We start from the raw sequence: 26,045 nt of genomic DNA on the forward strand, positions 1-26,045 counted from the left end.
ACTTATTGAAAAGAAGGGAGTCTCACAGTTTTATTTTTCCTAGTAGAAAATATACTTTACAACAGTCAAAACAGAAATTTCAGGTAGTATGAAAGTAAAAAGAATGTGTCTGAAAATTGAAACACATTAGAACAACTTTTAGGGTCATTCACTGAATGGGGATATCATTAGTCTGTAGCCATACTTTTGATCTGAGTGCTTCACTTTGTTCCTAAGATAGAGCTTGAAGAGAGATCACCTTTTATCACAACAGTTCCAGAGAGAAATTGAGATTTACAGTCTTTTTTTTTTTTTTTTACAACAATATGATGTATCCTCCTGGTCATGAGGCATTCTTGGTTTACAGGGTGTCTGTAATTAGGCTGGGGTGCTTTTACTCTCATTATGGTATTGCCAACACCTGTGTCCTTCTTTATTCCCTGCTTCCACTAAGTGTGGGCCGCATGTGAAGGAAACTATCCAGAATAATGTCACTCTAAGATCGAGAAGAGACATTGCTGAGCTACCCTCCTTTAGTTAGGTAGAATTTCATTCTAGATAACTCTAATCCAGTCAGAAGATTACAAATAAAATAAGCACTGATGTTTACATGATAGAAAGTCAAAAACAATAAAAATACTCCACACACTTTTGGGGGTTCTATAGTATTGGTCATAAGTCATGATAAGTGATTGGTTCAGTATTGCAGTTTACTGTTCACAATCCACTTTTTAAAAGCACCAGTCCTTTAGATCATATTTTTAGTGCTTCATTTTTCCAAAAGGATAACTATAGGAATTCACAAATGTGTATGTGAATTGGTGCATTTTAATTTTTTCTTAGTATTTTCCCCAATGATCTTTATAAATTGTAATTCTCAAATTTTGTTCTGTCCTACATCCATCTGAGGTAAAAACTCTCGAACTTATGTATTGGAAACAGAAGTTGTGCATTAGGTTAAAATGATCTTAAGAAGCTTTTATTGCTCATACGTGTCTTTTGTTGTTTATGTCCTGTATTGGTGACTTGCTGATAATTGGAATTATTAGATATTATGCATACCACTTTATTATTTATTTATTTATTTATTTTAAAGCTTTGATTTACTTATTTTAGAGAGAGAAACTAAGTGCGGGGGTGGGACAGAAGGAGAGGAGAGAGAGTTCTGTGTGGACTCTGCTGAGCACAGAGCCCATCATTGTGACCTGAGCTGAAACCAAGAAGTGGACACTTAATCTAGCATGCCACGCAGGTTCCCCATACATATGATCTTTTAAATATTGTATGATCATTATCTGATTATGCCCTGATAAGTTTTGTGGTAGATATGTTTGTATGGAATACAGAAACAGATGCATGGACCAAGCTCAGTGAATGTCTCACTCGTTCACAGAAATTTCTTCAGCCAAGTGAATTAAGGATTTGATCAAAGTTCAAGTTGTTAAGTCAAAAAAGGTGTCCAAAATGATGTGAATTTTAAAATGATTTCCTAGAAGGGAAGACCAGAGGAGCATAGAATTGTAAGAATGGACAGAAACAGTATGATAGCTCTAATTAAAGAGCTCGTATGTGCACACACACACACACACACACACACGCACACACACTCATTCACTCACTCACCAGAAATGAAACAAAACAAAACAAAACAAAATGTAAGGAAATAGAGTTCTTATAACTTCCAACAAAAGAATTATTTGACTTAATAAAATTCCCATTCTTAAATGCTGCCTATATCTTGAAAATAGCATCTAAATGTTGGTTAAAGTGAAATAAACACAAGTTGTTTGGGAACACATGAGGACAAAGCACAAGATGGTTCATTTATATTTACATACAGGGCTTCACTCACCACAGTGTGGCTCTAGGGTTTACCAAAAGTGTTCTGGATTTTTTTTGGAAGGTGGAGTGGGGCAGAGGGAGAGAGAGAGAGTATCTTAAGGAGGCTCCATGTCCAGCACAGCCTGACACAGGGCCGATCTCACAACCCTGAGATCATGACCTGAGCCAAAATCAAGAGTTGGATGTTTAACCGGCTAAGCAACTCAGGTGCCCAATGTTCTGGGTATATTATAGTTTTTGGCTACGCTAAGGAAAAAAAAAAAAAGTTTTGTCTTCAGCAGGGGATAGGCACTGTCTTCATGCCACTTTGAAATAATACTGACTTGATCATCACAGCTACTTTATCCAACTAAAGGAAACATGTCTTGACCCCTAGTACATAAACACCATGTGGTTTTACAGCATTCAAGCACCAGGAGGAAAATGGTGTACTGAGCCTGACATTTCTTGTCTTTCAACAGTTGCTTTAGGACTCTGAGGGTTAAGCTAGAGGTCACTTGAGTTTAAATATCTTAACACAAAACTCAACCTAAGCACAGCATATACTCAAAGAAATCAAGGAACATTAGTGAACTGTAATTTTTTTTAAAAAGATTTTATTTATTTATTTGACAGACAGATCACAAGTAGGCAGAGAGGCAGGCAGAGAGAGAGGAAGGGAAGCAGGCTCCCTGCTGAGCAGAGAGCCGGATGGATGCGGGGCTTGATCCTGAGCAGAAGGCAGAGGCCCTAACCCACTGAGCCACCCAGGCTCCCTTGAACTGTAATTTTTTAAAAATGTAAGTTTAGCAGATGACATTCAGAGTTCACATAGTTTAGCATGGTATTTACTGCTGGAATGAACACCACTGGATAACCTCAGAATCACAGAGAAAAAAGCATCAGAGAGTGTGTTCAGAGTTATTAATATTACTTACAAGTTCTGTACAGCAAGTATCTATTGACGAGTTTCCCTTTATGTGTCACTGAATATAAATAGGGAGATTGTCTTAGGGACTTAGCTCTCAGTTTTCTGAAAGCACTGAAAAGAATTTACCAGAGGTGATACTATTCTTCAGACAGGGGTTAAGAGGAGAAATCCTCTTTTGTGAGCATCCAGGCCTGCAGACCTCACCTTTGCCCCATTCTCTGCTTTCTGTGTCAGATCTTCAGGGAGGCTAATAGGTGGGGCTGGGATGTTCAGGCTCACTGGCCAACATGTGGACAAAAGAGATTTATTTGGGGGATGTACGGGACCAACACCCAGATCTACCTCAGAATTACACAGTCCATCCTTAGAAGCTCAGTTTGTGAGTGCATGTGTATGTGCGTGTGTGTGTGTGTGCACCAGATTCTATGATAGTACTGTCCAGTACAACTTTTTGCCATGATAGAAGAAATGTTTCATAATCTGTGGTGTATAGTAGGGTACCATTAGTTACATGTTGTTGTTGAACATTTGAAATATGTGACTGAAGTCCTGAATTAATTATATTTAATCTTAATTAATTTAAAATGTGAATATCCATATTTGACTAATGGTGATCATATTGAAACACACAGAATTTTGTAATATCCTGACATTGATCTGATCCTGACTGAAACTCATTTAATATGTATAGTCTGAAATGTTGTGCTTTATATTAAATATACTAGATGACAACATTTGTAAAGTTATTTGAGCATTGATATGAAAAAAATATTTTGGGGGGAAAGCAACACCTTTATCAAATAAAGAAATCTCCAAGAACAAATCTCAAACATGAACTCATTAATATTTATTAAGAGGTCATAAAGCAAGATACAGTGGGCTGTGTGTTAAGAATACAAACATGAGATACATTTTGCTGTTAATAAGCTTATAATCTAGTGGAAAGAAAGAGACAAAGAAGTATTTAAAATGTAACATGGTTAGTGCTTGGATGGAGGAATGAACTATAGTGAAGTCATCATAATTCACTTTCAAGACATAGTGTGTTCAAATCACCCTTTGTTTAATTATTAGCATTTTGAACACATGCTATTATAATGCAGGTTGTTAGGTACTGATGGTTACAAAGATGAATGAGACAATGTTTGCCTTCAAGAATTTCCACTGTAAACTTCTACACTAACGGACTCATCTGACTCCCCCACCATTTGGTTGCATTTTGGAAATGTCAGTCTAAGTTTCTTTTATCTCCTACCTCTAAGTAAAACTAGCGTCATTTTTTGGGACTTTTGTGATTGAACATATATTTTTAAAGAACAGTTTACTGCCGCCCCAGCTCAAAGGCCTCTTTGGCTTGCACCGTTGAGTTGGCCCTGTATTAAGTCATGTGTACTATTCACTCGCCTGTATGGCGCACAGCAGAGGGTAGGAGTGAGGATGTAGAGGGCATGAACACTATGTAGCTCATGTTTGGGTGACTTTGCTCACGTCTGCATCTGTGATGGACCAGCTATGGATGATGATAATCTGACCTCATGGACCTGCTCCACTAAGGCCTTTTCTGATGCTGTGGAGCACACACACTCAGCACATGTGAGCGAATTAACACCCGCTGGAGCTATCCTTTAAAAAATCGCACACAGAAGTCAGCGTCTAAATAAATGCCCTAGTGCCAATCCTTTGGATGGACATTTATGAGAAATATTGTGTTCACTTCTCCAAGTCTCTGGAAGGTTTTCTAAGACAAAGCCAAAACAAACAAACAAACAAAAAACCAAACCAAGACAGCCCCCCAAAAAACAAACCAAAACCCAGAAAAGCAAAACAAAACAAACAAAAACACAGAGGGCTACCAATGCATGTAGCAGTAGCCTTGACAACATATCTAAATATTTTGTTGTGTTTTTCCCCCTCTGTGTCTCATTCTTCCTACCTTTTTAGTCCTACTTTTTACTTTCTCAGATCACCTTGCAAATAAACTACCTGTATTCAAGTCCTTTTCTATGAGTTGAGTAAGTTAGGTGGTTTAATCCCTGGTTAGCAGTCAAATTGTGTCAGGGAGCACCTGGGTGGCTGGCCCAGTGGATTGAGCATCTGCCTTTGGCTCATTTCATGATCTCAGAGTCCTGGGATTGAACCCTACATTGGTCTCCCTGTTCAGTGGGAAGCCTGCTTCTCCAGCTCCCTCTGCTGCCTCCCCCCCCACCTCTGCTGCCACCCCCCACACACCGCTTGTGCTCTCTGGCTCTCTCTTTCTCTCTGTCAAACAAATAGAATCTTTTTTTGAAAAAAATTGTGTGTGTGCTATCTATGCTCAGAATGACTTGTCAATAATACATCATTTGTGAACCTCAGAATATATCCTGAATTCCTTCCTTTCTCAGTGTTCTAGAATGTTCATTGTTTCCCTCCAAATCCATTTCATTTTTTAAAAGCAAAATTTCCATCATTGGGCATGCCCTCCATTTGGGTTGATAGCTTTCTAAGCTTTACCAGCTCTTTCTTGTCTTTGGAAATCAGAGAAAAAGTCAATCAAATGTGACTTCATCATGACCTCATTCATTCATGAGAAGACTTGACCAGAAAGGAAAACAGCAAAAACTCACCTTTGTGACCCTTTTATCTTTCATAAAATGTTTTCTTGCTTTTATTTTATTTTATTTTGAAGAATATTTTATTTATATTCTTGCTTTTATTTTCTCTCTCTTTCCTTTTAACTCTTTTTGAGATTATCACTTGCTTTTTGTTATGATTGTTGCTGTTGCTTTCCAGCAATACAATAATCTTTCCTTTAAAAGTTCTTAGTGAGGGGTGCCTGGGTGGCTCAGTCTGTTAAGCGACTGCCTTCGGCTTGGGTCATGATCCCAGAGTCCTGGGATCGAGACCTGCATCAGACTCCCTGCTCGGCGGGGAGTCTGCTTCTCCCTCTGCCTACTGCTCTGCCTACTTGTACTCTCTGTCAGATAAATAAATAAATTAAAAAAAAAATTCTTAGTGACTCCCACTCTGGTATATAACTATGTTTCCACTTACTGTCAACAGCCTGAATCCTACTTTTCAGAAACTCTGGCACAAGGTCACTCTGTTCTTCCTGCATAACTGTTCTTTCTCCTTTTGAACAGGGGAGGATATTAGCCAAAGCTGACAAAGTGGTTCTAGCTTTCCAGGATGATGACATGATTGTGTAGTCTGCTCCTTCTGTCTACCTTTTCTGTTCAGTACTTCAAAAATCTGTTCAATTCTGTTGACCTTGGAATTTGAATTTCAAGATATAAGAAATTTTGGGGGGGGGCAAGGTCAAGAGTTACCACTGAAATAAAAACCATGAGGGTAGCAATAAAGCATCTGGATGGTTCTATCCCAACAATCTACAAATGCATAAAATTCAGGTATCTCGCAAACAGCAAATGATCCACACACATTTCTTTCCTCTCCGAAAGCTGTTATTCACAGAAATGCTACATGAAAGGCAAGTCATAAATTGTCTTTTAGCAAATTCCTTTAATCATACTCCATGTTTTTCTGCTGAAAATTAAAGAATCTATTCTATAACTTATTTTCATTTCATTTTCCCCATTATTTTGTGCATTTTAATTTGCAGAAATCCTAAAGCTTTTTTAAAAAAAAAAAAAAATGAGCATAGTGAAAAGTTTTATCCAAGTAGGTGGTGTGCCAGTTTTATGACAGCTGATCTGATCTAAGTGTTAAGTTTTGGCCTCGATGTTAATTTCAGGGAAATAAAACAAGATGTGAAACTCAAACTAAACGACAGCTCCCTGAAAATGCAAGAAGAGCTCTCCTTTCATAAAACTTGTTGAGATAGCATGAGAGGAGAGAACAAATGTGCATTCCTTTACTGGAAACATTGTTTTCCAGGTTATCTAGATAACATGCTGTAAATCAAAATTAAATTCCTAGAATCCCTCAGCAGAGATAATAACTTTTGAGTATTTTATATATATAAAATCAGAATAATACATATTTTTTATGCTATTATTTTTACTTAACATTAATAAGGTAGAAACTTTATTCACACTATTATTTTTATCATAGTTAAAAATATAGTCTTTAAAATAATAATCTTTAAAAATATGCTGTTATTATCTCTATTACATAGTCTCTATTTATTTAAGATTTTATTTATTTGAGAGAGAGTACCGGGGGAGAATCAGAAGGAGAGGGAAAAGCAGGCTCCTTGCTCATAGGAAACCTGATGCAGGACTCAATTCCAGGACCCGTGGATCATGACCTGAGCTGAAGGCAGACGTTTAACCCACTGAGCCACCCAGGTGCCACTTCTATTACATAGTCTTCAAAAACATCTCTTTAAATGTCTGCATAATGCTTCATGGATCGGTTTTGTCATTTTTCATACATCATTCCCTGCATAGACATTCAGATGGCTCCTTCCTTCCACTATTTTTTCTTTATTACTAATTACATTCCCATGATTTTTTTTTTTTTTTTTTTTTTTTTTTTTTACGTATATGTTTGAATACATCTCAAATTATATCATTAGGAAAGATTTCTAGAAGTGGGCTTCAGGAATCAAAGTGTTGAATTTTTTTTTTTTAAAGATTTTATTTATTTATTTGACAGAGAGAGACACAGGGAGAGGGGGAACAGAACACAAGCAGGGGGAGTGGGAGACAGAGAGGGAGAAGCAGGCTCCCTGCTGAGCAGAGAGTCTGATGCGGGGCTCGATTCCAGGACTCTGGCATCATGACCTGAGCCAAAGGCAGACGCTTAACTGACTGAGCCACTCAGGCGCCCCCAAAGTGTTGAATTTTTTATGGTAGCTGATCCACATGGCCTAACAGTTCTCCAGGAGCTCTTTGCTCCCGGGAACCTGGTGGGGTGCTTGTGTCACTGCAGCTTCAGGCATGTGTTTCAATCATTGCCAACTTGATAGAGAACCCCCAGAGTTATTTCTCATTGGATACTTGTAATTTCTTTGATTAAAAATGAGCCTTTAGTATTTTTCATATTTATTATGCATTCAGATCTCTATTTCTGTGAATTTTTGTTTTTGATTTCAGTCCATTTATCTGTGAGACCCTTGATACACCTCTGATTAATGAAACTCTAAGGAAACTGGTAAGAACATTGTAATCATATGTCCTGATTTTATATTATGACTCTAGATTTTTTATTCCTCATTGGTAAGAGTGATATTGGATGAGACAGCCTTTTGAATACCTAGCATGTTTTGGTACCTCCTAGTTGAGAAGACATCAGTATTTTATAGTGCCATTACAAGAAGTACAACTGACCGGGCTTCCTGACAGAAGGTGCCTTAAACAATACAGGAAAGATACATAGCTAGTTTGCAGTGGACTTACAGCTAATATCTATGTCCTCTAAATCACCCTTGTTTCTGTGTCCATAGCAGATTCTAAGAAACTTCTTAAGCAGATCCTATAGTTGATGAAAGAAAATGATGTCAAGTATGAGTAGATCAAGTGAGTACTAATTTAGAATGGAGATTAACTCACCAATTCCGAATGTGTGTCTGGTCTTTTTATGTTAAGAAAAGATAATCATTTTTTTTCTTTTACTTAATCTATTTTAAATAGAGTGCTTTGGATACAAATACTATTAGGATCTCTCCATAAAGTGTTAGTTTTGAGGATTCAATTGGGTTGTGAGTATACATCTGTTATATTAGGTTATTGACTGCTAGGTAGAAAGTTACCCCAAGACCAAGTGCTTAAAATAAAAAACGTTTATTATCTCACAGTGTCTATGGGTCAAGAATCTGAACATGGCATAGCTGGTTGCTTCAGGCTTTCTCTGGAGGTTTCAGTTAGCAGCTGGACAAGCCTAGAGTCATTTTCAAGTTCAATCAAAGGAAAATCATCTTCCAGAGTCACTCACATAGACCTCTTCATGGCAGGTTTCATGAAATGGCAGCTGGTTTCCTCCAGAGTGAATCATCCAAGAGAGACAAAGAGAAAGCACCTAGGATAGAAGCTGCACACCTTTTGTAACCTAATCATGGCAATTCCCATCAGGTTTGCTGTATTCATTTATTGGTAGCTTGTCCATTAGTACAGCCAAACTCCAGGGCATATAAAAGACAAGGTGGGAATTACTGTAGAGATGTCATCTGACTGGTTGATTGCCTTATCTTCTTTCACTTCACCTACAGATGGATACAAACACACGCACACAGTGAAATGCACACAAATAATTGTCTAAAAATCACATGATTTATACTTGATAAGTATCTCATACAATTTGAGAAACTTCTTCTAAGATTATTTATTTTAAAGATTTTATTTATTTATTTGACAAAGAGAGAGAGATCACAAGTAGGCAGAGAGGCAGGCAGAGAGAGAGAGGGGGAAGCTTTCTACTGAGCAGAAAGCCCGATGCGGGGCTCAATCCCTGGACCCTGAGATCATGACCTGAGCCAGAGGCAGAGGCTTAACCCACTGAGCCATCCAGGTGCCCCAAGATTTTATTTATTTATTTGGGAGAGAGAGAATGAGAGAGAGAAAAATGGACCAGCAGGGGCAAGGGCAAAGGTAAAAGCAGACTCCCCATTGAGCAGAGAGCTCGAAATGGGGCTTAATCCCAGGGTCCTGGGATCATGACCTGAGCTGAAGCCAGAGGCTTAACCAACTAAGCCACCCAGCACCCCTTGATAAACTGTTTGGCTGTTAAAAAGTTTACATAGATCTGGCCCATTCACATACCTTCATTGTTAATCAAGTTGCATTTGGCCTTGCTAAATGGAACATTTTTCTTGAAATGCTTGGTAACTTTTCTGAACAAACAAGAAAAAAATCTCAGATCCCTTAGACTCCAGATTTATTGCTCATTTCTTATTATATTAGAGAGTGGTAGACTGATATGGTTTAGTATTTGTAAGAAAATGAACTGTGGAAAGTCATGAGCTATAATGTGATGCATCTACTTATCAAAATCATATCCTCTTAGGCAAATTCAAGATGTATGTTATTTCTTCTAGCTTCTTAACATGTGATGTATTACTGGCTTCAGAGGTACAAGACTATGATTCATCAGTCTTATATAATACCCAGTGTTCATTACATCACATGTCCTCCTTAATGTCTATCACCCAGTTACCCCATCCCCCCACCTCCCTCCCCTCCAGTAAATCTCAGTTTGTTTCTTCATTAAAAACAAGTGGCAAAAGACCTGGCTTGGCGTGGGCAGGAGGGGAGTGGGGAGAAATGTTAACATACCTTGTGCAGTAGTGACACTAATGTGCTACTAGGCTGTAGAGGTTCTTATAGGAACACAGGGAAACAAAGTAAATTGTGAATAGTTTGGGAAATGTCTAATGGCTTTATTACATAGATTGATTGAGGTTTAGTTGGCAGAATGCCAGGAATTCACAAAAGTCCCTCAGGAGTCCAGACAGTTTGACGAACTCCAAATAAGAATTATATGGAGTCTTCAAACTGAGCATTAGAGGTAGCGTGTGATGGACTGAGTAATGGTTCACCAAATGTTCATGTCCTAATCCCTGGAGCCTGTGAATATGTCATAGGGACTTGATGTACTTTCAGAGACTGGAAGGCAGGGAGATCACCTTGCATTATTTAGGTGAGTACAGTTTAATAATAGATTCTTAGAAGCATACAGTTTTCTCCCGCAGAGGCAGGACAGAGATATGATGGAAAGGGAAATCAGAAAAATTCCAAGCACGAGATAGATTTGATGTGCTGTTGCTGGTTCTGAGGTGCAGGGGCCCACATGCGAGGCCTGGAGAGAGGCCTCCAGAAGTTGAGGATGGCCTCCAGCTAAGAGCCAGCAAAGAAATAGGGCTCTGTCCTACTTCAGAAAAAATCTGGACTCTTCCAACCTCCAGGAACTTGGAAGCAGATTCTTCCCCAGGGTCCCCGGTAAGGGACAAAGCCCTGGTGACACCTTGACTGAGTCTGGTGAGGCCTTTGCTGGACTTCTAACCTATAGAACTAAGAGATAATAAATGGGTGTTGTTCTAAGCTGCTAAATTTGTGGTAATTTGTTATGGCAACAATAGAAAATGAATACAGAGTTTGAGATGCAGATCTCTTGAGGTTTTTAAAGAGTGGATGTAGGAGGAAAATCCATTTTAGGGTACCAATATTTGAGGGGAGCTGGAGGGAGTCCATGGTGTTTGCGAGTAGAGAAAAGAGCATGATGGATCTTCATAGAAAGAACAAACTCATCCACCATCCGTGTAAGACCAATTTTCTAAAGTGAGCAGCCTGCTCAGCTGAATCTAGTTAATATTGGCCTCCCGCCTGCTCATGGACTTGGGAGGGTTTCAGTCCAGCCCAGCCCTCAGGCCCCTACAGGATATTGAGAGCAGCTGGGAAGAAGATGGGATGAAGGCAGGGCTGACATTTAAGTAATGAAAGAGGGTAAGGATAGAAGACAATAAACTGAACAAGAATAAACTTCATCAATTAACACCTACAAAAGCAAAGGGCACAATATGAAAATAGACTCATCACAGGGGTACAAATATTGAGACAGAAAACATTCAATGAAATCAAGTAAAAACAAAAAAGAACCACCCTTTATTAAAGCAGCAAGTGCTTCAAATTAGTAGTGTAACAGACATACTCCTTAGCAGGATGAGAATTCTCTGTGAATGTGTCTGCGTGGAATGGTAGGTACATCGGCAAGGAGATTCTGTCCACAAGATTCAGATTAGGCTGGGATTTGTCTCTAATACATGGCAGGGGAACTTGGAAGTTTCTATTACAATGGTTTTACAGTATGTAGAGTGATGAAGAAAATCGTCCCAACGATGCTTATATTTGAAATATTTATCCTGAAAATTTGGTTGGTTTTTTATCTCATGGACATTATGAATGTTGTAACAATCACGCTAACTCAGTGGACCACTGAGCTGCTCGGAGCCAAATTATCACCTGTCCATGAAGCTTGATTCCTCTCCCTGGTGTTCTCATTTTCCTATAATCATTTTGACCTTGTGCTGATTTATTTATCTCTCTGTCTCTGTTCTGTTTTATTTTGTGTGATTGGCTATCGATTTCAGATTCCTTTTTAGAATGAGAATAAGAAGGAAAGAGTAAAAGAGAACTAAAAAAGAATGAAAAAAACCTCACATTTATTTCCCCAAACAGTTGGCTGGGAACAGCCTTAATCTCTGTGTGTGTGTGTGTATATATATATATCTGTTGCTTTAGGTATAACAGGAAAGTGTTTGTGTGAATTAATTCCCTTATGCACAGCCACTTGTAAATATTAAGCATCATTGGATGTTTTGACAATTTCAGCTATGCATTTTCTGCTCCTCTGGGTGACTGGATTCTTATTTGTGCATCTGGTGGAAAGTCCTGCTTGCTGAAGCAGCTAATTGCTTCTATAGGCTTCCTTCCCTTGTTCTTCTGTGTTTTGAAAGTGTTCTAATCTCTGGAACAAATCAGGAATATCAGACACTCCACAAATATTCATATGTTGGAATGCAGTCCTATCTTTTTGAAATCAACAGAATTAACATATGGGTAACACTAGTGGAATAGACAGCAATAACTCTCCTTTTATGGTATTTTATAGCCTATGGTATACTTTCAAATACATTGTTTTGTTTGACTCAAATATGCTTGGAATGAAATATGTTTAACAACGTATAAGTCTTGATCAAAGCCAACAAAATTTCCAGCCAAATGTGTACTTATGTGTACAAATGCTATGTCTTACAAACCCAAATTTCCAGGGTTTTTTCCACATTTTCCTTCTCTTTTATGTCTTTCTTCTTTTTACATTTTTTTTTTCGTTCACTCATTAATTATCCATTTGTTTCTTCTTTCAGTTTTTTGGTGAACAAGATTACTGGGACTCCCAGACTTGAATGAAATGACCTAGAATTGTTAAGATTATTTCTACTATAGAATGGGATGTGAACATATAAAAGACATTTAAAGCTTTGGTACCATAGCTTTCCACTAAACATGGCTAAATAAATTTATGAGTTTATCTTCCCACGTCCTAAAGGGAAAAAGAAGATATTCCCATTGCAGCTCTGGAGTCTGAAAGTGCAGTTTCAATACTTAATCTCATTATCCTGGTCTCCCAGCTGTGGATTTCCGAGTTCACTGAGTTGTTCAAAACTAAGTGAGAAGCTGCACTGTGAGTCAATACAGTACCTGTTGCTATCTGGGTAGCTGGTATGCTGGAGAGCCACTTAACGAATTTTTGAGGTTATAGGGTGGTAACATTTAGGAAGTATCATGTAATCTGAAAATGAGTAAGATCGATCTAGGTAAGAGTGGAGGTGTATGGAATGAGATGTTATCCCTGGTAGAAAGCACAGTTTATGCAAAGACCTTATGTGTAGGAGTGTGTGTGTAATTCAGTCTGACCAGAGATTAGATTGCAAGGCAGGAAGTGGTGGGTCAAGAAGTAAGGCTAGGAAAGCAAGCAGGAGCAAAGCAAGAAAGTCCTTGTAATTCCATGTTTTCATCTTGAGGACAGTGAGGAGTCATGTAAGCATTTTAAGTAGGGGAATGTCTCTCTGTATAAAAAGGGTAGTGGATAAGAGAGATAAAGCCTGGGAGCTAGGGACATCATTTAGGGGACATGGCAGTAATCTGGGAAAGCCGCGTGATAGCTTGAGTTACGAAACTAATGATAGGGATGAAGAGAAATTGATAGACATCTATCAATAAGATACTCAGATCCCTTGGTATTACAAATAATCTTATAAGATTATAAATAATCTTAGTGAAATTAATAATCAAAATCTCTTGGTCTTATAGGCCTTTTCATCTTGATGTTACTCTTAGATCCTTCCTTTCTCCATGGGGTTCTTTGGGGGTCATGTTCACAATCTATCCTTGCTGCTTCTGGTCTAAGAGGCCAGATGATTCAGTAGCAAAAGGTCTATATGGTTCCCAAACTTAAGATCACACAGATTTGCAACTTCAAATCAGATCTCCTAATCTGAGTTTGGGTTCTTTCTATTAGACCAAAATAGAAGTGAATACACACGTGTGTGCACACACATATACACACACAGGACTACAGAACTGAAGAGTCTTCTGGAGTTTTACTAGATTATATGTATTAGAGTGAGTCCTAGAATCTAAGTATTGTTATAAATGTTCTTGGAAACAGATAACATTAAAAATCCACATGCTTGGAAATACAGTAAGGGCAGTTTATTCATCCTATCCTGGTGTCCTTAGAAAGAGAGAAGAAACTGAAGAGGAGTGAGCCTCTTGGGATGGGAGGGAGACTTTAGCTGTTCAGCAACATGACTCAGAAGGAGAGTTAAGCTTTCCAAAGTGCACCTGTGACTTAACTGTGAGCCTCACACGGGGACTCTGGGGAAAGAAAAGGAAGCAGTAAATTAAATTTCTGGTTAAATATTTAATAAAATGTAATTTTCCAGAGACGTTATAAAATGCATCTAGGATCTCAAAGTATAAAACCAGAGAAGTCAAAATTGCTCAGATTGTGGCTTAGGTACAAGTGAAAGCTTAGGGATGCTGTTCCTCCTGTTTAGTGAAAAGGATGTGCAGTGAATGAATAATGTGTGTTTATGCCTGATTGAGGGGCACTCCTTATAAAGATTTCGGGGAAATAACCATGCAAGTGAATTACTGAGCATGTGCTGGCACTGTGTTTCCTCAGCTGCTTAAAACCACATTGAGTTAATGAGATATGAGTCACTGAACTATAGAGTTGATAATCAGAAGACTTCATGCAACAGAAGTAGTGGCAGGCTTAGGTTTTTCTAAGTCATTGGTCCAAATGGGATTGGATGCTCCAGCTACAACACGGTAAAATGTTCCACTAGCTATGTATGTCAAAGCCTCAACCAGGATGTCTAGGAAGTGGGGCAAGTCATTAATTCCTATTTTGTGGTTGGCTGTGGCTAATGTGGAAAACCCCTTTTTGCTTCAAGACTGTTACCAGAGTCCTCCCAAAATGCATGAAATCACTCTCTTTTGTCTGTGAAGTCTGAGGACTTGATACGTAGCACTATAATGCAGAAACTTGGGAGGCTGGACTGAATGTGTTCTCATCCCCAGATTTATGCAGGAAACTGCTTTGTTTATGAATCCTTTAGAATAGTGTGGTTTTCTCACTTTTTCATTCCCCCCCATTGTAAAAAATAGAAGACTAAAAATAGTGTTAGGAGTTAAAGGATCGTTATACTATCTCAAGGAGTATTTTGAAATGCTTGCAATTATTTTATAGCTGTGGCTTGTACGATTGCTTTTTTAAAATTTGTTTTATTTTTTTTAACTCTCTAACTTATAATTATTTTAGAACCTTCATCAGTTTTATACTAATGACTTGGCTATATTCTCCTAGACGCACCAACTGGTTTTCCCAAAGGTGATCAAATGAAGGCTAAAAGAAGCATGTGCATCCATGTGGTTACACTTTTAAAAAATAACATTATGATGCTTTATGAAAATACCTAAGCATAAGCATCAAAAAGGCTATAAATGGAGAGCAAGATTTAGAGAAATGCTGCCAACTGATAACTTAGTAAAGGTCAACTTTCAAAAATATTACTTCATCTCAGCTCCTTTTCTTTTGAGACTTAAACAGAAAGGTATCCTGGTAGTGGGGATGGGTGTGGGGGGGGAGATACTTAATTATGAAATATGTTCATGTGTAGGTTTTTGTTTTGTTTTATTTTTTGACTTCTAAATCCCAAATAATTAAATTATTACATATTTATGACTCCAACTTTTTTCTCAATTAAAAATTTAATATTAAAGGGGCACCTGGGTGGCTCAGTGGGTTAAAGCCTCTGCCTTCGGCTCAGGTCATGATCCCGGGGTCCTGGGATCGAGCCCCACATCGGGCTCTCTGCTCATCGGGGAGCCTGCTTCCCCTCCTCTCTCTCTGCCTGCTTCTCTGCTTGCTTGTACTCTCTCTGTCAAATAAATAAATAAAATCTTTAAAAAAAAATTTAATATTAAAAAAGAGTATAGGGGCGCCTGGGTGGCTCAGTGGGTTAAGCGGCTGCCTTTGGCTCAGGTCATGATCCCAGGATCCTGGGATCGAGCCCCGCATCAGGCTCCCTGCTCATGGGGAGCCTGCTTCCCCCTCTCTCTCCACCTGCTGCTGAACTTGAGTTCTCTCTCTCTCTCTGTCAAATAAATAAATAAAATCTTAAAAAAAAAAGTATAATCAGAATGTCTATCTAGAAATGTCCTGCTCAGATGGTGTTTTTTTTGTTGTTGTTGTTGTTCAAATTCTTTTAAACACTTCCTGACAGTATCTGACCTGAGTTCTATTTTCTTAAGACCAGTTCTTTGTTAGTTGTGGCTAATTATAATGCAAAAACAAAAACATCCAAGTTAGAATATGAACAGAGGTAGATGTACCAAGATTTTACCAGGGTCTGGTATGATTCACTTTAGCCACAGACTGTTTGGGTAACTCAAAAGTAGCAATATTGAGTTAAGGAATCAAAAGCTAGGCTGGGACACAGAAGTTGTTCAGAAGGGGCAGTGAATCCTCGCAGTGTCCATCATTTCATATCTTCGCATGTTGTTGACTCTCCCATACTTTCTTCATGGTGATTTCCATGAGAGAACCATTGGAAGAAATGTTTAACCTGAGAGGAAATTCTCTCCCCGTACAATCATAAAACCAATCTTAGAGATAAGATAAAAAATTGGCTTTCTGTTTGAAGGCTCAAAATCTCTTTGTTTGGGAGTCACAGATGAAAGCAGACTTGGGTGGGCGCAGGAGGCTTATATGAGACCAAAATAAAGGAGCTGAGAAATGCTTACGGGTGTTGGAAAACTTTACTTCAGGAGTGCCTCTCCTGAGGCAGAAAATAGAAGGCAGAGATCTATAAAAAGAAAGAAGAGGAAAGAGGCTTTCTGGAGATTTTCCCAAATAAGAACCATAGCCAGTTTATGTCATCCCTTTGCAATTTCAACACCACCATCAAAGAGAAATGATTCACTATGAGATAATAACAATTCTGGCATCCAAACTTCCATGTAATACCTGAAGAATTAGGCACAGGAGTCCTCGGGAGGGAGAATTTGCCAGATAAGTGTTCAGCAGAGAAGTGGGGTAAATGTTGGTAAGGGCGTACGGAATACCTGGATGCCTCTGCTCATTTATCTTTCGGCTCTTGGTCCTCCAAGCGGCCGTTCCTGACTCTGGGCACTAGGACAGATGCTTGGTCCAGATGCTTCCGTGGCATCCTGGATTTAGCTACTCTTTACCTTTTTATTCTGTGTGTAATTTTTTTTTTCCTCCAGTAGGCATTGTGTTTTTTGATGATATAGGGCATGTTCTTTTTAACCAATTATCTCCAGCAAAGATCACAGTGCTCATCATAGTAGATGCTTAATAAATGCTTGTTAAGTGAACCACCTATTCAAGCAGAATGAGATCATTCTAACACAGTGACGGCAGACAGACTTCAGATCACATGCCAGCGCTGATCCCCAGTGGCTGCCCAGAAAGACGGCGTGAGAAGGAGGACCATAAGGCTTCTGGAGACCTCACGGGTAAATGAAACTTGAATCATAGTGATGTCCGAGATGTTTCCCTGCTCTAAAACCTGTCTTTGATTCTGTTTTTATTGAATAGAGTGATAGCTTGACAAAACATTAGCCTTGGATTCCATGATGTAATTATTTACAGTAATAATTATTTACAGACTTTATTTACATAAAGTCTAACTGGAAGTGACATTCAGAAAACTGAAAAACAAAACAACAGAAAGCAACAATAATGACAACTAAAATTCAAAGAGGACAGGGTGACTTTTAGTTAGTATGATGGCAGCCTGGTTATACATAATTCTCTCAACTTCCAACGCAGGATGTATGAAGAGACCAGCACACATGAATCTGTGCACAGACACTGACATCAGAGGTGGTGGAAATACTAAAAACTATAGGCCCAACTCATAGGAATTTGGGGGCTGCAGTTTTGATTGGTTTGACAGAATAACCAAATCAGAAAAAAAAAAAAAAAATAGAGCTGAAATACAACATGAAGTGGTTTTGGCTAAGTCTAGTCTTTGACCCTTAACAGAAACTCAGGCAGCTGACTTCTGAGCTGACCGGAGTCCTGTCCTATTCTCCTCTCCCATCCTGACCACAGGGGCTCTTCTCTGTTTATGCCTATTTGGAGACATCATATCTGAGTAGGTAGCATGATGGAGAAGAAAAGCTGTAATGACCACCACTCCTGGAATTTGTAGTCAAGGAGAGAGAAAGTACCTGGAAAGCAAGGAATGTGGGGTGTGGTATTTTCTATATGTGCACACACAAAAGTGTATTACCCTATTCTACATCGGGCTTGCTTGGATAGAGGCAATCTTCACAGATCAAAAGATGTCATTCCATGCTAACATGGACATATGTGGAGAGACTGTCACATATGCTCACAAACCCTGTTTCCTTCTTATCCTAAGCACAGAGCTAGACCGTTTTTTTTAACCTCCTACAAGTTAGGTTCAGCATATGACTACCTTCTGGACTCCAATTAAATTGTCAATTTTTACTTTTAGTAGAAAATGGTCAAAGGTCATGTAAGCCATCTGAAGCCCTAACCACAAAAACTTCTCTCCTACTTCCGTTTTTTCTCCTTTCCCTTATTTGCTAGCCAAATATAGAAGATTCAGTGAAGGATTCAAAGACCCTAGGAAAGGGGAGAGCCACTATGTGGAAGGAGACTGACAATGTGTTCTTTTCAGAACTTTACTAGACTATAATATGAAGGAAAAAGAACCATTATTGTGTTAGGTCAGTGAGATTTGGGTATTTATTACAGTAGTTACCCAACTGTGATTAGTACACCATACCAGATAATTTCTGTTAGCCTTCAGAGATTAAGCAGATACTAAAGACAAGTTAAAGATCTCCTAATGAACCATGTAAATTGAGAAGTGTAAATCTTGGTGTCTAGTCATCTGTTGTATGGTTTAGTTCATCTATGGTGTATTGCCCCAAATATTAGTGGTTTATAACAACAACTGTATTTATTATATCATGATGTTGTATGCCAGGAATTCAGGCAGTAATTGTTTAAGTGATTCTTCATGTGGTAATAGATGGGAGTCACTCAGTGCTATTTAGCTGTAACTGATTTGGTTTGGAGTCAAGGCAGCTTAACATTTATGCCTGGCACCTCTGAAGTGACGCCTGGAAGGCTGGGCTTAGGTGACATGATTGAATAGCTGGGGCCTGGAACATTTATGAACTGACAGGGTACTTCTCTCTTTCATCATGGTTTCTCCAAATGGCAAGCTTGGACATCTTCACAGCATGTCAATCTCAATAGTGTCTAATTTTTTACATGGTGGCTCGGGACTACAAAAGACAAAGAAGGATGTTGGCAATCCTAAAGCCTGTGCTTAGAAGTGACATAGTGTCGCTTGGTAAGTGTAACCATTATCTTGCCCAGATTCAATGTGGAGGAAAATAGACCCAAGGTCTTGATGGGAAAAATGTCAAAAATATTGTGACCATTTTAAATTACCACATCTAGATAGATAGCTCTGTATATAAGGATGAGTAAACAGAAAAAAAAAATGTACAGTATAGGGAAAAGAAGAAGTCTCATGAAGCATACAATAGAGAAGATTATGAAAATTTAAGAGAAGTTTGCTTCTCAGTAAAAATTCAAGAAAACAGTCTTTCTAGGTTTAAGCATAGAGTAACAAGAGGTATCTAACTGAAAAAAAAGGTAACTGACTGAAATAGTTAGAGAAATCCCTCCTCAAAAGAAGAAAGTAGACCCTGAAATGCAGTATCATGCTTAATACCTACATTATTCACACTGAATATTAAAAATATGAATAGGAAATATACAATTACTTCAGAGTATATAGATGAACAGGTTCTGTTATCTGCTTTTAAGACAAACTTAACATAATTCATTTCTTAGAAATGTGGAACAAATGATCTTATTTCCAAGTTCTTACAAGAGCTTGAGTTACCTTCCTCCTCTTTATAACCTCTCCTCCATTTCTCTCCCCCTATTTCCCCAACACTTCAAAATACCATCATATTGCATAATATACCATGTGTTCCTTTATTATTTATTTGTAGACTATAAAACTCAGATGTTGCTAATATCTTGAATATTTGGTGTTTTATGTGGTGACCCAGTATTTTTCTTCTCATGAACACTTTCTGATGAATGATGATAAAATGATTTTATTATTGTTATGGAAGGGAATTTATCTGAAAATAATAATATCTGGAAGCAGTTTTAAAAAATCAAGGCATACTTGAAACAGTCTTATTACCCACCCATGGGGAAAAAAAATGATCAAGTTGTCCATTGTAATCATTCTAAATGAAATTGATTTGGCTATGAAATTATTTTCATTATAATGAAACTTAAGAATGAATACACATAGCAGTTATCTAGATGGGGATATTCACTCTATAAGTTGCCCATGTCCCTGGCTGATTCTCTTATTTTGTTTTCCTGTGGAGCACTACAATTAAAACACTAATGGTGTTATTTTTGTCTTGGATTCTACTAAAAAATGCTTGAAGGAAAGTTTCATTCCATCTAGTATTTGAGTACATACATTTGTAGTTTTTGTAATGAGTTTTAAAAGTTTTCATTTTGTCGCAAATGGCAAGATTTCATTTCTTTTGATGGCTGCATAGTATTCCATTGTGTATATATACCACATCTTCTTGATCCATTCATCTGTTGATGGACATCTAGGTTCTTTCCATAGTTTGGCTATTGTGGACATTGCTGTTATAAACATTCGGGTGCACGTGCCCCTTTGGATCACTACGTTTGTATCTTTAGGGTAAATACCCAGTAGTGCAATTGCTGGGTCATAGGGCAGTTCTATTTTCAACATTTTGAGGAACCTCCATGCTGTTTTCTGGAACTAGAGCATCTCATGCTTAGCGAAATAAGTCAAGCAGAGAAAGACAACTATCATATGATCTCCCTGATATGAGAAAGTGGTGATGCAACATGGGGGCTTAAGTGGGTAGGAGAAGAATAAATGAAACAAGATGGGATTGGGAGGGAGACAAACCATAAGTGACTCTTAATCTCACAAAACAAACTGAGGGTTGCTGGGGGGAGGGGGTTTGGGAGAAGGGGGTGGGATTATGGACATTGGGGAGGGTATGTGCTTTGGTGAGTGCTGTGAAGTGTGTAAACCTGGTGATTCACAGACCTGTACCCCTGGGGATAAAAATATATGTTTATAAAAAATAAAAAATTAAAAAAAAAAGTTTTCATTTTGTTTTTCCAAGTAAATTTTTGGAAGGCAGGGATTTTGCAAATTCTCAACATTTGCCATGATTATGGGATTCAATAATATTGCTGGTTAATTGAGAATTAAAATAACAACTATCTCGCTGCAGGTCTTGTAAAAGATGTATTTGGAGTATTGAATATTTTTCGTTAAAACAGTGTTGTCAAGTACTAGAAGTCCTAGCAACAGCAATCAGACAATAAAAAGAAATAAAAGGTATTCAGATTGGCAATGAAGAAGTCAAATTCTCTTTCTTTGCAGATGACATGATACTTTATATGGAAAACCCAAAAGACTCCACCCCCAAACTACTAGAACTCATATAACAATTAAGTAATGTGTGAGGATACAAAATCAATGTACAGAAATCAGTTGCTTTCTTTCTTTATTCTTATTCTTTCTTTTTAATCAGTTGCTTTCTTATACACTAACAATGAAAATATAGGAAGGGAAATGAGAGAATCAATTCCATTTACTGTAGCACCAAGAGCCATAAGATAGCTGGGAATAAACCTAACCAAAGAGGTAAAGGATCTGTACTCGAGGAATTGCAGAACACACATGAAAGAAATTGAAGAAGACACAAAAAGATGGAAGACCATTCCATGCTCATGGATTAGAAGAATAAACATTGTTAAAATGTCTATACTTCCTAGAGCAATCTATACTTTCAATGCCATCCCAGTCAAAATTACACTGGCATTTTTCAAAGAGTTGGAACAAACAATCTTAAAATTTGTATGGAATCAGAAGAGACCCGAATTGCTAAGGAAATGTTGAAAAAAGAAAAACAAAACTGGGGTATCATGTTGCCTGATTTCAAGCTTTACTCCAAGGCTGTGATCACCAAGAGAGCATGGTACTGGTGCAAAAACAGACACATAGACCAGTGGAACAGAGTAGAGAGCCCAGATTTGGACACTCAACTCTGTGGTCAAATAATCTTCAACAAAGCAGGAAAAAATATACATTGGAGAAAAGATAGTCTCTTCAATAAATGGTGCTGGGAAAACTGGACAGCTATGTGTGGAAGAATGAAATTCAACCAGTCTCTACCCCATACACAAAGATAAACTCAAAATGTGAGGTAGGAATCTATCAAAATCCTAGAGGAGAACATAGGCAGTAACCTCTTCAACATCGGCCACAGCAATTTCTTTAAAGGTATGTCTCCAAAGACAAAGGAAACAAAAGCAAAAATGAACTTTTGGGACTTCATCAAGATCAAAAGCTTCTGCACGTCAAAGGAAACAGTCAATAAAACAAAGAGGCAACTCATGGAATGGGAGAAGATATTAGCAAATGGCACTACAGACAAAGGGCTGATATTGAAGAACTCCTCAAACTCAACACACACACAAAACAGATAATCACGCCAAAAAATGGGTAGAAGACATGAATAGACACTTCTCCAAAGAAGACATACAACTGCCTAACAGACACATGAAAAGTTTCATCATCATTAGCCATCAGGGAGATTCAAATCAAAACCACATTGAGATACCACCTTACACCAGAATGGCCAAAATCAACAAGACAGTAAACAACATGTATTGGAGAGGATGTGGAGAAAGGGGAACCCTCTTACTTTGTTGGTGGAAATGTATGTTGGTGCAGCCACTTTGGAAAGCAGTGTGGCGATTCCTTAAGAGATTAAAAATAGAGCTTCCCTATGACCCTGCAATTGCACTACTGGGTATTTACCCCAAAGATACAGATGTAGTGAAAAGAAGGGCCATCTGTACCCCAATGTTCATAGCAGCAATGGCCGCAGTCACCAAGCTGTGGAAAGAACCAAGATGCCCTTCAACAGACAAATGGATAAAGAAGATATCGTCCATATATACAATGGAGTATTATGCCTCCATCGGAAAGGATGAACACCCAACTTTTGTATCAACATGGATGGAACTGGAAGAGATTATGCTGAGTGAAATAAGCAGAGAGAGTCAATTATGAAATAAGCAGAGAGAGTCAATTATCATATGGTTTCACTTATTTGTGGAGCATAAGGAATAACACAGAGGACATGGGGAGATGAAGAGGAGAAGTGAGATGGGGGAAATCGGAGGGGGAGACAAACCATGAGAGACTGTGAACTCTGAGGAACAAACTGAGGGTTTTGGAGGGGAGGGAAATGGGGGGTTGGGTGAGCCTGGTGGTGGGTATTATGGAGAGCACATATTGCATGGAGCACTGGGTGTGGTGCATAAACAATGAGTATTGGAACACTGAAAAGAAATAAAATAAAATGGAAAAAAATGGTGTTTGGGCATATTCATGTATTTTGATTTCCATACTATTTTTATTTCCAAAGGTAGTATGGTTTAAAGATTGGGTATTTGAGCCTAAGTAGGTTTGTATATCACCTCCACCATTTCCTAGAAATGAAACCTCCGTACTCTGACTTTTCTCATCTTTAAAATGGAATAATAATAGTAACTACCTTGCTACCTAATCTGCTGTTTTTCAGACTAGCTGAATTTATACATGGGAAGAGTTTAGAAGCACCCAGCATATATAAAGTACTTGTGACAGGCAAGAAAATGGCACCCAAAGTTGTTTATGTCCTGCTCCCAGGAACCTATAAACATCACCTTATATTACCTTATATGGCAAAAGGGGCTTTGGAGATAAGATTAAATTAAGCATTTTCAGATAGGGGTATTATCCTAAATTATCCATGTGGGCCCAGTATAACAGTAATGGTCGTTACAAGTGAAAGAGGGAGGCAGGAGAGTTAGAGCCGGGGAAGGAGATGTGACCAGAGGAGCAGGGGTTATAGTGCTCTGTGGTTGTGACATGAACAATTCAGACAGCATCTAGAAGATGGAAAAGGCAAGAAAATAGTTTCTCCCTTAGAGCCTTCAGAAGGAGGCTCGTGAGGCTAAAATCTAGTAATTGGCTCACTAGGCCAAAATAGCCTAGTGAGACCCACTGTGGACTCCTGACCTCCAGAACTATAAGATAATAAATTTGGGTTGCATTAAGCCATGGAATTTGTGGTAATCTGTTAGAACAAGAGGATACTAATACAGTATTCAATGAATGATCCTGTTGTTACTCTTCACAACCGCAGATAATTGAGAAAGGCCGAGCTGGGTAAGAGCAATACACAGAACTAAATCAGAAAAGATTACAAAGTACGGAGTTTTTGTTTGTTTGTTTATTTTTTCATTTTATTTTATTTCTTTTCAGTGTTCAGTGTTTTCTGAATTCATTCTTTAGTACAGAGTTTTAACTGCCCTTTTCTCTAAACATTGCTGCCTCATATCATGGCAGAAATGATGATAAGAATTATAATAAATATTCCAGTTTTCCTCCTTTACTTTTGAAAAGATGTGTTTTCAAATTTTGAAAAAAATAGATGAGAATGTAAAATTCTCTCAATTTCCACTTTTAAGCAGAATAGGCATTAGTGTGCTTGTGGTTATGTTGTTTGAATATTTTCCCTTCTTGCTAAGAACCTTCTCGTTCCCACGAGAACCCAGAGGTACCCAAGTCACATGGTGTTCTTCCTGTAATATTTTGTCCTGTACAAACAATAGGATGCCAATTATCCAGCCTTAACATGACAAACAATAAGTTACTATGACAATTTTATTTTTGGTGAACTGATCCTATGAAATTAGAAGTTTGGAAAGAACCACATGCCTAAAATTCATCTTGTTTATCTCCTTTTCAAGAGGGTTTGTCTCCACACTGTTGTAGGCACCCAAGAAATAATTTTTTTTTAAAGGCAATGATATAATCTCCTTCAGAAAATTTTGTTTTCTTCCCAGTCTCTCTACTTTTCTATACTCATATAACGTATTTTTTACACAGACTAGTCCTAACCTGCATGGTGCTAGGGACTTAAATATAATTACTTTGTTGCACCTTAAGACAGTTTCCTTTTTCTTAGTTCTGAAAGAAGAAAAAACATTGTCATCTTTTCTCCTGGTTCTATGGTAGTTTCATATACTGTGCTATGGAATATATGGCAGTTACAGGAAATGGCAGGCAGTTGATGGAGATTTTTGCTTCCCCTTACGTAAGTTGAAGGATTTAAGGTAATCTTAATTTAAGGTTTTTCTTCATTTGTTTTCAGTTGAGAACTGTGACTCACCTGGATGATATTTCCATTATATATATATATATATATAATTATATATAATTCTATTACATATAATAGAATTATATTCTATTCTATATTCTATTCTATATATATTATATAAAAAAGAATCATTTATTTAGAATTATATTATATTATATATAATTATATAATAGAATTATATTACATATAATAGAATTGTATATAATGGAAATATCATCCAGGTGAGTCATATATATATATGACTCATCATATATATATATATATCACATATATATGTGGCATATATTATATATAATATATATAATATAAATAATTCTATTATATATTATAGAATTATATAGAATTATATATCATATCATATATAATATATGATATATAATATATAACATAATATAATATATAATATAATTATATATAATTATATATACATATATTATATACACATATATATTATATACACATATATATTATATACACATATATATTATATACACACATATATTATACATATATATACATACATATATACATATATAATATATATATACACACACATATGTACATATACACAACATATATGTATCCATATAGGAACGTTTCTGTTTCCTTAAAAATGGTTCAGGCTAAAGAGTTGTGGCCTGGGAAGCTATAAATGACAACAAAAATTATTTCAAAAGGGCTCAGGAGCCAATTAAATAGGCTTCCTTTAATTGGAGCATCATAATGGGTTATAAATAAAATGGGCTAGACACATCAAATGCTTTTAAATCCATTAATTCGTAATGATGCTTATAAATGTTGAAGGATGCTAGCAAACCAACAGTATTTGGAAACTTGTAAATAAATGAAAAGAATCATTTATTTGTCTTTTCTCTGTGAACTGTATCTCAAGGTAGCCTTATATGGATGATAGGAATCTTTATAGCAATATTCTAGTTAATAAGTGGCGAATAAATGACAAAATTAGAATATCACTATTTTGCAGCCCCTAA

General features: G+C 37.5%; 1 pseudogene; it reads left to right on the plus strand.

Moving 5' to 3' along the window:
- Positions 1–26,045, plus strand: part of LOC116586948 — a 250,271-nt pseudogene that overhangs the window by 124,642 nt on the left and 99,584 nt on the right.

This window comes from Mustela erminea, chromosome 3 (genome assembly GCF_009829155.1).
Source record: "Mustela erminea isolate mMusErm1 chromosome 3, mMusErm1.Pri, whole genome shotgun sequence".
NCBI lineage: Eukaryota > Metazoa > Chordata > Mammalia > Carnivora > Mustelidae > Mustela > Mustela erminea.